Source organism: Patagioenas fasciata, chromosome 23 (assembly GCF_037038585.1).
Source record: "Patagioenas fasciata isolate bPatFas1 chromosome 23, bPatFas1.hap1, whole genome shotgun sequence".
Lineage (NCBI taxonomy): Eukaryota > Metazoa > Chordata > Aves > Columbiformes > Columbidae > Patagioenas > Patagioenas fasciata.
In genome coordinates this window covers 3997997-4012374 of record NC_092542.1, presented here as the reverse complement: position 1 = coordinate 4012374, position 14378 = coordinate 3997997, and the positions used below count along the sequence as shown (strand labels likewise).

Sequence of the window (14378 nt, the reverse complement as noted above, 5' to 3'; positions counted from 1 at the left end):
TTCAGTTACACTCAGCTCCCACCCTTCTCAAGGGCTTTCAAATACCTGGGCAGTGGCAACCAGCCCCACTCTTTTGGTTTGGTAGTCACATCACCAAACAGGAAAGAACATGAAAGAGTTCGTTTTCGCCGGGACACAGGCTGTTTTGCTGGCACATCTCTGGAGACCACCTCGAACATTAAGGGCCCAGGACTGGGCTGCAAACTAGGACTGTTGCTAAGCAATGTAATACCCTTACTAAGTTACCTGGGATTTTTAGGCAGGAAAAGTCATTTTCTACACAAGCCAGTATAAACCAGGATGGTTAATATGCCAGGTACTTGATTCTCTTTACATCTTTCCAGACAAGCATGTGGTATCAGCTGTTTTCAGAGATGAGGATCCTGCCTGGCTGCACCTGCTGACATCCCCGAGCATGGAGAAGGCCTCCACTGGCTCTCCTCCTCCTCAGGGAGGAAGGCCAACCCTCCATGAAGCCGGGGACACAAAGCTGCTCAGTTCTGGCGCCCAACTTTTCCCTCAGGAGAACAACCCTGCTGCAGGCACAGCTCAATCAGCTTATTATAGCGGCAGCCTCCCCGGGAAACGCTCTCCTCCGTGCATATTCATGAACTCTCCAGGGCTTCCAGGGAGAGTTGGCTAAACACACAACTGAGGGATCTATCTGTTGGATTCGCAGCACAAAAAAACAAAAGGGGGAGAGCTGGGAGAGTGGAAGAGGTGGAGGGCTTTAAAAAAAAAAAGTAAACTGAGAAGCGGGGAGAAGGGGGGCGATTTCGAGCTGTGCTCTGCTCTACCCACTGCCTGGCACAGCAGGACCCGGGAGCCTAACCTACCCCCCGGGGCACCTTCCAGGCAGAGCCGAGCGCCCCGGGCCGGTACCCCGGGACATGGCTGTGCCCTGCAGCCCCACACCCGCTCCCGGAGCGCAGCACTCACCTCCGCTCGACCGGGTGGCAGCAGCCGTGAGCTCGCAACGATGCCGGGGCAGAGCCGGATACCGCGGTTCTGATACTCGCCCTGCAGCGCCGCGTTCCCCCGCCCAGCACCGGCCGGTCCCCCTCCCCGCAGCCCGGTGCCAGCCCGCCGAGCCGCCGCCTCCGCCTTTTAATGCCGCTCCCCCGTGCTCGGCGGCCGACTACTAGCTCGGCCCGCCGGCCCCCGGGGACGGACGGACGGACGGACGAGTGGGTCGGTGGGTGGGTGGCTGAGCGGCCGCCGGCCCCGCCGCTGCGCCGGTGCGGAGCTCCGCACCCGGGCGCGGCCGCTGCCCGCTGCCGCCGGGCTGCGGGCGGCGCTGCGGCCGCGCTATAAACCCTGCCCCGTGCGCGGCCCCCGCCCGCGCCGGCCCCCGGTGCGGCGGCGCTGGGAAGGCGGCCCGGCCCCGGGGAAGGGGGCGCTGCTTCTACCGGGCGTACGGGAGCGGCAACGGGGCGTTTGGGAACGGTCCGCGGTGCCTGTCCTTCCCCTGTGCCGGAGAGGGCAGGTAACGGGAGCTCAGGGTGCACTTGGACCCCAACGGGATTGACCTGTGGAACGAGCTCCGGAGTAGGAATGGGTGGGAATCCGGCCCTCCCAGGGCAGGGGCCACCGCCACCCCTGGACCAAGCGGATCTTGGAGCAGAAACTGCCAGAAACTTTTGCAGCAACCGGCCAGTGCTGCAGGTCCAGGGCTCTGGGAAGGACTCATCTGGTTTCCTTGCTGGTACTCTCACCACTAGATAAATGCACCTTATAGAAGATACCTACATACATTCAGTGGTAGGGCTATGCACCAACTATTCCTCAGTTAAGTAGGAGTTATTAAATGGGAGGTGGCAAGGCTGTTTACTACAGTGGTAGAGAAAATATTCTTTATTTTCACGCTTGGTTCTTATGCAGCTAGGCATTCTGCACAGTCGATCACCTAACCTGACCACGGACCCTTGCCTTGACTTTTGGGAGTGGAAGGAGTCCTGTTTATGATAAAGACATCCCTGAGTACAGGGGCTTTGCTGAGTGTTGACAGGAGGTCTCTAATGACTGCTGGTTACAGCAGTCTTGCATTTATTTATTGTGTGCTCTTCTGTGACTCACTCTGCTTTTGGGGGCGGGGAGAAAACATTTCCCCCATCCTTGGCTGGTTTACTGGGGTGACCTGTTACTACGAATGGACTCCTGCCTGAGCGGGATTATGTCAGTAAATTGCTGAACAACTACCTGATGAGAATGGCTGTTTATCAGCCAGCATTTTAGAGGTGACCTAAGCATGTTTTTCTCAATATTCTTGGTTTTTTGTGTGATGGTGCTGCCTAGGAAAAACATCCCTCACCCCAGTTTTTAGATAGATTTGTCAAGTCAGTAACAAGTAGAGAGCAGCACAGTAAAACAGGCCCATCACCTGAGCGTCTCCAAGCAGGCGGCTGTGTCAGAGGCATTGCCTTCTGTCTGATGCATCACCCAAAGTGAACAGGAAGCCAGGCAGACAAAGCCAGACCATCACCTTCCTTGTGGGACTCCAAGGAATGCAAATTTAATGAGGCTGCTGAAGTAAAATTGCATTCCACCAGCTTTGTGCATTTCTGCCAGTGATGGAGGTTTCTGCAGAGAAGGTGATGGTGAGGGGTCAGCAATTTTGTTGAAAACTGCAAGTGTACAGTAAAGAGAAAAATGGCATTTTCTAACTTTGCCAGTGATGCAAGCGGAGCCCACACTGATGTGAAGGACAGTGCTCAATCCATCACACAGCAGAGCCCAGCGAACTGCAGGGAATGATCAGTCAGTGCTGCATACGAGCACAGACAGGCACACAGGTGTGAGTCCATTATCAGCCCCCAGCTCCCCCCTGTGTACACGCATGCTGTGCACTGAGTCCTGCGATGCACACACGGGCAAACAGACAAAAAATGATGCTGATGCACCTGCTTACGGATGAACCGTGAAGTACAGCCAGAAGTACATCAACTTGACAGCTTTAAATTTTAAAGCTTGTGCATGTTTTTCTGACAGTATTAGCACACATGGCACCTTCCTTTGCCACACACACGCCCCAGAGCTGCGCTAGCCCTTAGTTGAACTAGAAGTTTCTCTGGCTGTGTTAGCACCTACAGTATATCCATGAAGAATGTGCCTTTCCCTGTCAATACAGAGACACTCAGACTGCCACATTTGTTAAATATCACTTCATGAACACACAGGGGTCTGCACAGCACTCAAAAAGCCTTGTAATGGAATGGTCACCTAGATGAAAAGGGGTGACTGGGTGGTTGATGGTCCAGCTCTGTGGCAACTTCTGTTATTTCAGTCTCTTTTCATTCTGCGTTGGAAGGAAATAAAACATTTTAAATGTTTGGGGATGGATGGGGCAGGATGGTGCACAGTGGAAATCTTCATACCTGGCTTAACATTTCCTTCCATGCCCCTCTGTGCTCAGACAGCATCAACCTCTGACTGCTGTCATTTCCTTCCCTCAGGCCCCACAGAAGTGTTCAACAACACAGCATGTGTGTTGCCAAAATGAATAAATAGTTGATTACTAGTTTGAACCAGCAACACTGAACAAGTTCTACCCAGGTGCAGGTTAGAACTGTCTACGTGAGCATCAATATCCATGCATCTAAACACAAACTACGTCAAGCTGTACCTGCATCACCTGCATGTACCTGTACAGAAAGGTTTCAGCGCTTTACTGCAGACTAGCGTTATTTGTGGCTTTTATTAACCCCACACGTACACAGACAAACAGCACACAGCCTGATGTGCTGCACACTGCTGTTGTCCTCATTAACCACACAGGTACACAAACACACGCGTGACACCAAGAGACATTAGCACAGTACTGCAGTCTTCATTAGTGAGCTGCCTATTCACAAATGCCTGGCCACACACACCGAGGCACGGTCACAAACAGGCAGCAAAAGGATTGCTGCTGCACCTGAAGCCATTCCAGGCTAAAAGATGCCTTTTGGAGCCGGGAAACTGAAGGAAAACATCTTCCCCTTTATTCATGCTCTCTAACCTTCTCACAGTCTCAGCGCGGCTGCTTCCCATGCCAAAATCGGGTACCATCGGCCATTCCGCTTGCTTATATTTATGGCCCCTCTTTGAAATTCTGACTGCTCATCTATGCAGAATAAAACTACCCAAGCAATCTTTCCTGTTCAGGTGCTCATTACTAAAGCGTTAAATAATTCCAGGCAGGCTCTCTTAAGACTTGTAAATTTTAGCTGGGGGACATTCAGCTTCCACAAGGTCTATTACTGCCTGATTGCCTGCAAGGCTTTCAAGTTTGTACCAGCCAGGAACCGTACAGCGGAGAGGGCTGGGTAACCACTGAGCACTGAACTTGTATTAAGCACCATTGCTGGCTTGGGAGCCGGGCTCGGGAAGGTGAGATGCATACATGTGAGCATGTACGCATGAGTGCAGGCAGAGTCTGCCAGCGTGTCCCTGGAGAACACAGGAGGCTGCTGGAGTTTGTGTAAATGAACGTGTGTGCTTGGCTGTTAGAAGCGTCTGGATGGAAGGGTGACACTGCGTGAGTGAGCACGAGATTGTGGGTGCATGAAAAAGGAGTGAACATGATCTCAGCCACACAAATGTCACTGCAGAGTAACTGCTTCGGAGTTGCTGGGCTTTATGGTGACACAGCTGAGAACAGAAGCAGGCTCTGTGAGTTCAGACCCTTCCTATTTGAGCAGCTTTCTCCAGTGTTTGCTGTTAGCCAGGGCTCAAAGCAAGGCTGTTGGAATACACCAGTAAGCTTAATCATGTGGAGAGAAAATAATGGAGAAACCCAGAAGAAAGGGCAATCCCTAAAGGATACTGAGCTGCAGATGAAGCTTATTTTCATGAGAATGGGGAGTGTGGACAAAATGCTCTGTTTAGAAACATCCCTCTTAGCCTTTTTGAAGTTGTGTTTTTTGTTTCCTACTGTCTTCCTGTCAGAGAACTCAGACCTTTCCTCCTTGTCTTTCCTAAGCCAGACATCCTGCTTGACAGCACATCAAGGAAAGGGGTATTTCCTATCTGTCCACAAAACTAACAAAGCCACATCGCAAGCTATTTCTATGTGCTGTGTATTTATAAAGCTCAGCCCCAACCTGATCAAGCAAAACAGCTTCCAGCTACCACTGACTCAGGCCTGAGTTCAAACCACCAGCTTATTATTTCTTACTCAGGCACCACTAGCACTTAAAAATTATGTTAAACATTTCCCAGATGCAGAAACAATCCCGTCCCCAAAGAGCGTGGAGGTGAAGGCACGCAGCCAGCCAGCCCCTTCTTTTATTGGATTACATTTCTCATATATTTCACGAGAGCCAGATGGCACCATTTGAACAGCAGTGAGGCTGGAAGCCGCCGGCCACCTCCGCGGAAGGGATGCGTGACCCTGGAGCCCGATCTGTGAGCAGATGCTGACTGTGGGCAGCTGCCTCTGCCCTGGCACAGGGGCACAGGGCAGCACGGGAGGGGTAGGAGGCTTTTTGCATTCAACCAACAGCATAAATTTGCACGTGGAAGCCTAAATCGCCACTGCTGACAGGTACAATCCTACACTTCTGAGGGCAGGAAACTCTGCAGTCCTGAAGCTCTCTGGGAAAGGGAGCTGTATCTGCAGATTGCATGAAAAAAAGAAACAGATGAAAAAGAGAGAGCATATTCTAAACCCCTGCTGCGTGTGGGGCCTTTTCCTTGCAATTAAGTGAAGCTAATGGTTTTATGGAAGTTGTTTGTTCAAAAGGCCTCAGTGTGCTGTTTAATGGAGTTTCACCAGCGTTCCCCAAAGGCTTCCAGACGGCATTAGTGTCGCACAGCTCACATCCTACCCAAACAAGCCTGCTGGCCCCGATGGCTCTGCCTGCTCTGGGTGCAGCGTAGGAGCATCAGGGCTGCCATGCCTCCTGTGCTCGCCTTTCCACCCGAGTCATGAAGCCCCAGGGTGTCATGAATATTCATGACATAAACATTAGCAATAAGTATGGTGCAATTTGGACAAAAATATATTTCAGGCAAAAGAACTGGGAGAGAACAACTGAGAGAATCTTTACTCCTGAGCTCCAGTAACTATGGAATAGCATTTTTCTGAGCGGTAACTGGTGGTTTTAAAATGCAAATCAGTCTTGGGTTTTTGAGAGACATTGTAAAGAAAAAAAAGGACCCATGCAGCAAAGCTTTGTAGCTTTATTGTATTGTAATGAATGTGGGATTTGCAGAGCTGCTTGGTGCCAGTGAATGCACAATGCATGCAGACCAGGGACCCAAGGAGCCCTGAGGCTTGTCCCCAGCTACCTTTGCCACTGCCTCACTATGTGACCTTGAACATGACATCCTTTCCTCTATTTCAGTGTTCTCCTGGTGAGGTTATACATTATAGGCCACTCTGAGGTGGACGTCAGCAGAACAAATGCAGCAGCTGTCTCCCTGCAGGGACCGATGAACTGGGATGGTTGCCCTGTTCTTAATGGTCTTCCTCTAGCAGAGGCTGCTCAACCTTTCCTATTCCTATTCCTATTCCTATTCCTATTCCTATTCCTATTCCTATTCCTATTCCTATTCCTATTCCATAGTCATCTTTGGCCCGGTGTCTCCCTTGTGTATTTTCATAGAGCTGGTCCCCTCCTTGAGCCTCAGAGACTGTAGAAACTTTTCTGCAATTGTTCAACTCTTCTTTTTCACATCCACCTGTAGAGCATCTAATTCTATTTTACCTGCCATCTAGTTAAAGAGCTGTCCCTAAATAGATTCTACCACACAGATCTCAGTAGGAGTTAGTTGAACATAATAAGTGAGCTTTTACTATAGATAGATTTTCTTCAAATTATTAATGATATAAATAATAACCATCTATAAGGGGTGGATGGTCTGAGGCCATCGCAGCCCAGAGGACCCCTCTATTCCTCTATACCTGGACCCCCAGGATCCACTCTGGGATCCTGAATTTGTCGCTCTGGTTCTCTCTGCCTTGGCTCTCCTCCAGCCTTCTGCTGCATCTGCCCACCCTGCAGGCGCAAAGGCTTTGGGGTGCCCTTTATTTGTCCTTTTCGTCTGCTTCCACCTCACTCAGACCGCAGTGTTAGTGAACTCGGAAGGGTAAATTGGTGGTTTCTAAACCGGCCCCTTCAAAGCTGCCCTCTCCACCTGCACGTCCCTCCTCCCTCTGCATCCAGCCATGCTCCCTCCTATGTGCAGCACTGAAGGAAGGCTGCTGAATCTGGCATTTACAGCTAAGTTCACTCCACAAGGTCACATCAGAGGCCAAAAACCACAGTCAGCTGGCACTAGCCTTCACTTATTACTCACCAGGGAGAATATTAACTGGTAAAGCAGAGGCAGAGAGTGCCATATTCCATTACCAGTCCCCTGAGCCCCCCCGACACCATGGAGGAAGAGCTGTTAATTGAGCTCTTCAGCTGCATTTTCCCTGCCAGCAATGCCCCAGCAGCTGCCTGACCTTCATGTAGCAGAGGCCTCGGGTCCCCTCAGCTGCTCTGTGTCACAGACAGAAATCACTCGGAGCATCCTGTGTCCTGATGCATTTCAGACATTATCTCTTTGATGAAGGAAACATCCCAAAGCAGGAATACACCGCAAGGAGAAACAGCCACACAGGGGAAAAATCAGGGCATTCCAGTAATAAAAAGCCAAGATGTTCAAATCCAGATGCCAAAAGGTAGGTTTTCAAATCCATATTTAAACCCCTAAGCATCAGACCTGAAGCTCCCATTACCTGTAACAGAATTTGTGAGTACTCAAAGCTCTTCACAGCTGGCCATTTGTTTCCAAATACATAAACAGGAATAAAGAGCTTCTCAAAAAATACTCTACCGTACCAGCAGAAAATTTCAGCTCTTCACTGGAAACACAAATCTTTAAGAGGCACTGTCTGGAACCAAAATATGTTAGTTTAAGCTGAAATATTCGGGGTTTCAGCTACTCCTTTTCAAAGTAATAAGAATAAAATATGCTTAAGCAAAGCATCCTTTCTAACTCGTTCCCCACCAGCGATGCAGTGGGGACAATCAGAGGGTTTTGCACATTGGCAGTGGCAGTATAAAAGTGCTTCTGAGAATCAGGTGGGAGAAATGGCTGCTCCAGGAGCCAGAACAGAGTAAGAATCAGAAAAAAGAGGAGAAGGAGAAGAAATCAAACGAACCCATTCACACACTGGAACAAAGTGCGTACCTACTACTGCTTTGGGAACACCAGCAAGTGTTACCAATCCCTTCAACTACCGGAGAACCAGGAAAGCTTGCAGAAGTTACATTACCAGAAAGCAAAGAATTCCTACAAACCAGAAAATTCCTAGGAAGGTTCTAGGTCAGAAATTCCTAGCAAACACAAGGATTCCTTCCTCTCCTGGTGTAAATTGTTGTGAACAGTATGTGGGAAAGGTTGCGGTGTGCACGTAACGAATGCAGGGCATATTCTGGCCTAATGATTTATGCAAGAGAAGATGTCATTCCAATTCCACACATTTATCATATATCAGGTATCTTTCCTGTTAATGTTACCACTGTGGAAAAAAAAAAGACTGTGGGGGGAAAACACAGAGCAAATTCATAGCTGCTCTAAATCAATCCCATTCCATTTTGACCTCAGAAAGGCTGGGCAGTTCCTAGCAGTGGAGCATAGGACTCATCCCCTGTCATTCAAATACCCACTAGTAGGGAGTTCTATATGGTATCTACTTGGCAAATAAATCTTTTGTCCTCCCTATAAAATAGCACACAGAGAGTTATTTCAGTAACAGCTACTTATATATCGGGAAGCTAAGCAGCTAAGTGTCCCTTTCATGTCTGGGTCCTTCCACCTTTTCCAGCCAAGAAAAGCATCCTGCCTTAGATGATGAAACAGAATAAAAGCTTGTGCTGTTGTCATACCCCGAGCAAACAGGAAGCGCAATCTGAACCCTCCACCTATTCTCAGTGAAGCTTTGTATTTGGCTTTGTGCAGACATTTCCATCTGAGCAACAGCCTGCTTGAACTGCTGGTGGGGGAGAAAGGCTGATCCACCCCAGGGGTGAGGAAGCCAACGACTGATCTGGCTCTGAGAGAGCAAGAAAAGGGTCCATGGGTGTGTCTGAGCACCGCAGCCCAACAGACAGGAGATGCAGGTTAATTTTGCCAAAGAGCATGGCTTCAGGTTCCGACAGCCCGGTTCTGCCTGTTGTGGTGGCTCCAGATCATTCACTAGAGCCCTTTGTACCAGTGTCACCAGGTTTGTGTCACTGCAGCAGGGACAGATCCAGCTGTGCTGCCTCCAGTGTGGAAGTGGCCTCCGGAGGAGGCTGTAGCTGAGAACTAGAACCATTGCTGTGAAAGAGCCCCTGGTCTTTCAATAAGAAGAGTGTCCTTTGGGAGATGGGGCTGGAGAAATAGCTTTTGCAGTTGCTTTTCCTGGTATGCCCCTGTTTACCAACACAGAGTTATTAGTATAAAGGTGAAATGAGAAGTATAAACAGGCAGGCAGACAGACAAAACATAGCCATAGGAAACATCTAAACTGTACATAAACCCAGATTGATAAAATATTCTTAGTCAAGAAACAGGCAGCATGAAAGACAGGAAGGCGAAGAGAGAGATTTAGAACTGAATAGTTCTGTGATTTATTTGCATTTAGCTCTAGCACTGTGTGTGGCTTGGATTTCACTTGTTTATTTTGCTTCCCAGACTTGCCTCAGGTGCTGGCAGAGAATTGTTTTGTTGAAGTTGCAGTTCATGGGATGTTTTGGAAATTCATTGTCCCCGAGGAAAAACGAGGAGAGTTTCATAAAATTCTGGAAAAGTTGTGCAGATTCTGAGACTCAAAAGAGAAAGGGTTACACGTGAAGCAGTCTGGATGTCCTCCCTACAGCAAAAGCCCAGCTTTGTCTCCTCGGAGCCAGAAGACCAGAAACTATCGGCAGCCTTCTTACTGTGCTTCGCATGAGGACATTTTGCAAATTATGGAAATTCTGTCCATCCAGCCATCCTGCAACAGATGGCAAAGCACTGAGAATGGCCAGAGCTGGTGGGTGGCGTGGACATGTTTACTTTAATAAGGTCCAGAGATTAAAGTTCCACCAGTGCCCCTCAGCAGTTACATTCATTCATTTATGATTATTTCCCATTTTTCCCTGCAGTTACATTTTAGAATTGGAGTTATTTAGATCTCTATAACCATCCAATGTAGCTCACATGATCCTGCCCAAAACCAGGACATCCAGGATCCCTCCTGGGCTCCCTCTTGTAATCCAAGCTTGGGCATCAATCCGTGGGATGCTGAGCCCCTTTCAGCCCTCAGAGACAGGACTGTGGTCTTGTAGAATCTCTTCTGCTGTGGTCAGGCTGTCCAAAAGGGCAGGAAGGGGAGTAAAAAAGCAGGGAAATATGAGGGTACAGGAAGGAGAATACACAAAGGAGAAAAAGAGTGAAGGAAAGAGGTAAGGGGATTAAAAACGGTACAACAGAAGAGGGAAACTACAGCATGGGGCTGGTACCTATCATTGCTGCTACAGAATTTTTGCAACATGGATAGCAAAGTTGCAGAGGAGGAACTTTCTTATGTCTAGCATGAAACTCAAGGGAAAATTTTAACAGAAAGAAAAAGAAGAAAGTGAAAATAGGAATAGGAGACAGAAAGTCACTGAAGTTCTGCAGCTAAAACCCCAGCAAGCCCAAGTACATGAATGCTGGAAAAAGGGCAAGGGAGAGGTGGCTAATGGAGGAGCTTGTTTGAACACCATAAAAAATTCAGTTGTTTCCAGACATAATGTGCTCCATGCTGCCTGCAAAGCCTTGGCTTGGAGCACCATCCATTTCCTGGGTGCTCAAGCACCAGGGAGCCGCACTCTCTCAGGTGTTTGCTTTTGATGAATGCTGCTGTGACAAGTGCATTAAGCCCAGCGAAAGAGAGCTTTATTAGGCTCTGAAAACCAGGGTCCATCACTGCTCAGACTACTTATAAAACAGTCTGGCTTGAGAGTGATACCAGCTTTCCCCAGGGCACGCAGGGAGATAGTGCTTATGCCCCGTACACCGCCTGCATCTATTCCAGGCCCTACAACAGAGAGCAAACTGGGAGGCTGCCACATCCCCCTCCTACAATTACTAGTGTTTCCTCTCAAGGAGATTTGGTTTTAGTGGCAGGTTATCATGAAAGCCTCAAGTGTGCTTCAGATGTCGCAAACCACCACGAGTCATCCAGTGTGCAGGATATCCCTGTGTGTAGGACATGATGGAGTATACTTATATTTTTGACTTATGGGATTCAGATCATCACAAGAAGGGTCTATGTGTAAGCCAGGTCACAGGGCAGGGATGTAGTTTGATCTGCTCTGTGCTTTGCTACATTCATTATCCATCTCCTTTTTCCAGGGAGCAGCTCTCCCTCCCTGTGACTCCAGAACTCAGCCAAAGGCTGACAGACCGAGGGTCACTGTCTCCCGCTGGTTGTGATTTATGATGATTCTTCATTGGTGTTTGAGCCAAGGATGGTGCCAGGCCAGTTGTGACCTTCTCCGCCCCTGAGCCTGGATCCCCAAACGCTCCCAACCTCCAACCAGCTTTTGCAGAGAATCTCACTCTCTGCCCCTGTAAGGAGTTGCACAGCACGATATGGAATTAGCAGAATCTGAGTTATTAATTGTCTACAACAATTAGCCAGGATGCCTGGGCCTTCAGGCACCTTGGTTATGTGTGGGAGCCAATTACAGTCTCATACATATTCATGCCACTTCATCCACAAAACGTGAGAGCTGCTTCCCCAGATCTCTCCCCATCTCCTTTACTCCAACTCGCAGCCAGCCCACCCTGAGCCACGAAGGAGAAGTAGTTTCCTTTCCTTTCCTTTCACGTTTCACTGAAATCAAATATTAGTTGTGGCCTTAACTGATTTAAGGGAAGTACAGAACTAGCATTTCAACAGGCAGGAACTGAAATGGCCTGGCCAAACCTTGCTAATGCCTTACAAGAGGAGATGGAGAGATCTTGCTGGACTTCTGTCCCTGGAGCAACCTGCTCTGTCATCATACATCGCCCGGCTTTGACCCCATCTGAGACCACCATTTCCAATATATCAGCTCTTACGGTGTACATCAGCGCAGTCAGTCTGTTGCCAGCGAATCTGATGGATTTAGAGCAGTTTATACCCACTGAGGACTTTGACAGTAAGTGCTGAGTGAGACATTGGGCTGCACCAGGTAAGTCACTTAGTGCCTGCGTGTGTCTGATTCCCACGGCTGTGCTAACGCTTCACTGCTTCCCGAGCTTGCTTTGAGGTTACAGCTGTAAATACCCATGTGCTGTGCTCCCTGGAAAATAGCAGCCCTGGGAATACATCACCCAAACGATACTTGACCCAAGAGGGGCTGGAGCTGGTCCTGGAATGAGTGCATGGGGCTGCCAGTGACCCCAGCAGGGTCAGAGCCTCACCCAGCAGGGACACATGTGTCTTGAGAAGCCATTGATCCACCAGAATGCTCATTTAATATCCCTCTCATAGCAGCTATCCAGGAGCCAAAATGTTAAATCCATAACTTGCTCTCTAGATTTATTGTTCTGAAGGCCATTCAGACTTTTGTGAGCTTCGGAGTGCAAAACAACGTTAGAAACACACGTTATTTTTCTGACACACTAGAGTGACTCTACCTCGGCCATCACTGTCTGCTGTGGAGATAAATCCTCGCTCTGTGTTTAGGAAACAAAGCTATTTCTGCTACAGAGGAGACCAACTGAAGCTTTTGAAAGAATCTGATTTTAGTATTGCTAATGTTTGCTTTTTGTTTTTGTGCACCCAAACGCTTTCTGAAGGTGCTCGATTGATTTTCCTTTTTCAGTCATTTTTAATGATCTTCTTTGCAGACTGGGCAGAGGCTGCTCACAATTTTCAAAAGTGATTTGTGATTTGGGTCGCTTCACTTCCGTTATGGGCACAACCTCAGTAAAAATCAATAACAAATTAAACCAGAGTAGGCAGTGTGACCAGGGAAAGAGTGGCTGTGGGCTGCGAGAGGGAAAGGGCTCCTATTTTTTTAAATTAGAGATAAATTGGAAAAAAGCTAATTTTGTGGCTTCCTCAGAAGCAGCCATGTTAGAAAGGTACTGGTATATACAGAATGTACTTTAGCATCCTACATCGTATTAGCTTGTGACTAGGACGCAGTGTTGGCTGTTGCTGGGAAGTGAAACGCCGTGTCGTACACTGCACAACCTGCTTCTCCCCCATTACTCCTCGTTTATGCCATCTAAGGCCATTAACCTAAAGAAAATTCCTTCTGACTCAACACCAGTAGAAGATCAAAACCAGATTCCTCATTCTGAGAGGTAGAAAAAGAGAGTGTAATGCAGGCTTCTGCTCGAGCCCCCTACAAACACTTCTAGTTCCACTGAGTGTGTGAAGAGCAAACCTTTCCGCTTTAAATTCACAAACTCATGTGCTCCTCAGCGTACTGGGAAAGACACCATAAACAGATTTTAAGTCTCCCCTATGTGCTTTTCAGTGTCTGCTTTGTTTCCCTACGTACTCCCCTGAACTACAACAACAGAATTATTCAAATTGCCCACAATAAGTCCTGGACTCTGCTCATTCCCATGCCCCAAGTTACTGGCTGGTTTTATACAAAGGTTCCTAGCATGTTGCAATCTATGACTGGTAAATGCAAACATTTTATCTCTCAACAACTTAATTGAACCTCACACCTATCGCTGCTTTCTTTGTCTGCTTCCTAGTTCATCATTTTTCACTTTTTATTGCAAGGATTCCGCCTGTTAGGGGAACTTCGCAGAAGGGAAAATAAATAGATCAGTATCTGATGTTATGCTTTCTCTTTAGAAGTTTGTTTCTCTTTCTTCTTCCATTGCATCATAAGCAAAATAAAGAAAGTATATAAATATACTCCCTTTCTTCTTTCTGAATCATAAAACTCAGAGTTATGGTTCCCACAGCAACTGTAACTCAAGCTCAATGTACAAATACATTAAAAGCAGGGAAATTATCACCCAGGGTAGCAATTGAATATGCGTGAGGGGATCACATTACTGACAGCTGATGGACTGCAGAAGGTTGAAATCCTGAAGACGTGAAACATTTCAGGTCTGTCTGTAACAAGGTGTCACAGACATGAAAAATAAAAGAGCTCGGAGATCTTGTTCTTTATAGACGTAAATGGGACTCAACCTTGCAACACACAGAACCACTTGACTGAGGTGCTGTTACCTTTCTTGTGAACTCTGCTGGCTTTAAGGCTGCGGAGGCACCGTAGAGCCAAAGACAGTGGCACTGAGCATCCCAGCTCTTCCAAGCCTGTATGTCACCCTTCGATTCAGCTGCTCTCTCGGAGTGGCACAATTCTGAATTAGGCTTATTAGGAAGGGTTGGAACCCATGGGGATACAGAGGAAAAGCTGAGGGCATCTACA

General features: G+C 48.1%; 1 protein-coding gene across 3 annotated transcripts in view; it reads right to left on the bottom strand.

Annotated features, from left to right (window-relative positions):
* The window catches only part of DISP3 (dispatched RND transporter family member 3), a 34378-nt gene extending 33208 nt beyond the window's left edge, over nt 1–1170 (bottom strand). For 2 of the 3 annotated variants that reach the window (XM_071798246.1, XM_071798247.1), the window contains exon 1: nt 940–1033. The gene's annotated coding sequence lies outside the window, so the exon portion shown is untranslated. Of the gene's footprint in view, nt 1–939 lie in introns of all 3 variants that reach the window. The other variant, XM_065855114.2, reaches the window with a different exon arrangement.
* Between the last annotated feature and the right edge of the window lie 13208 nt (nt 1171–14378).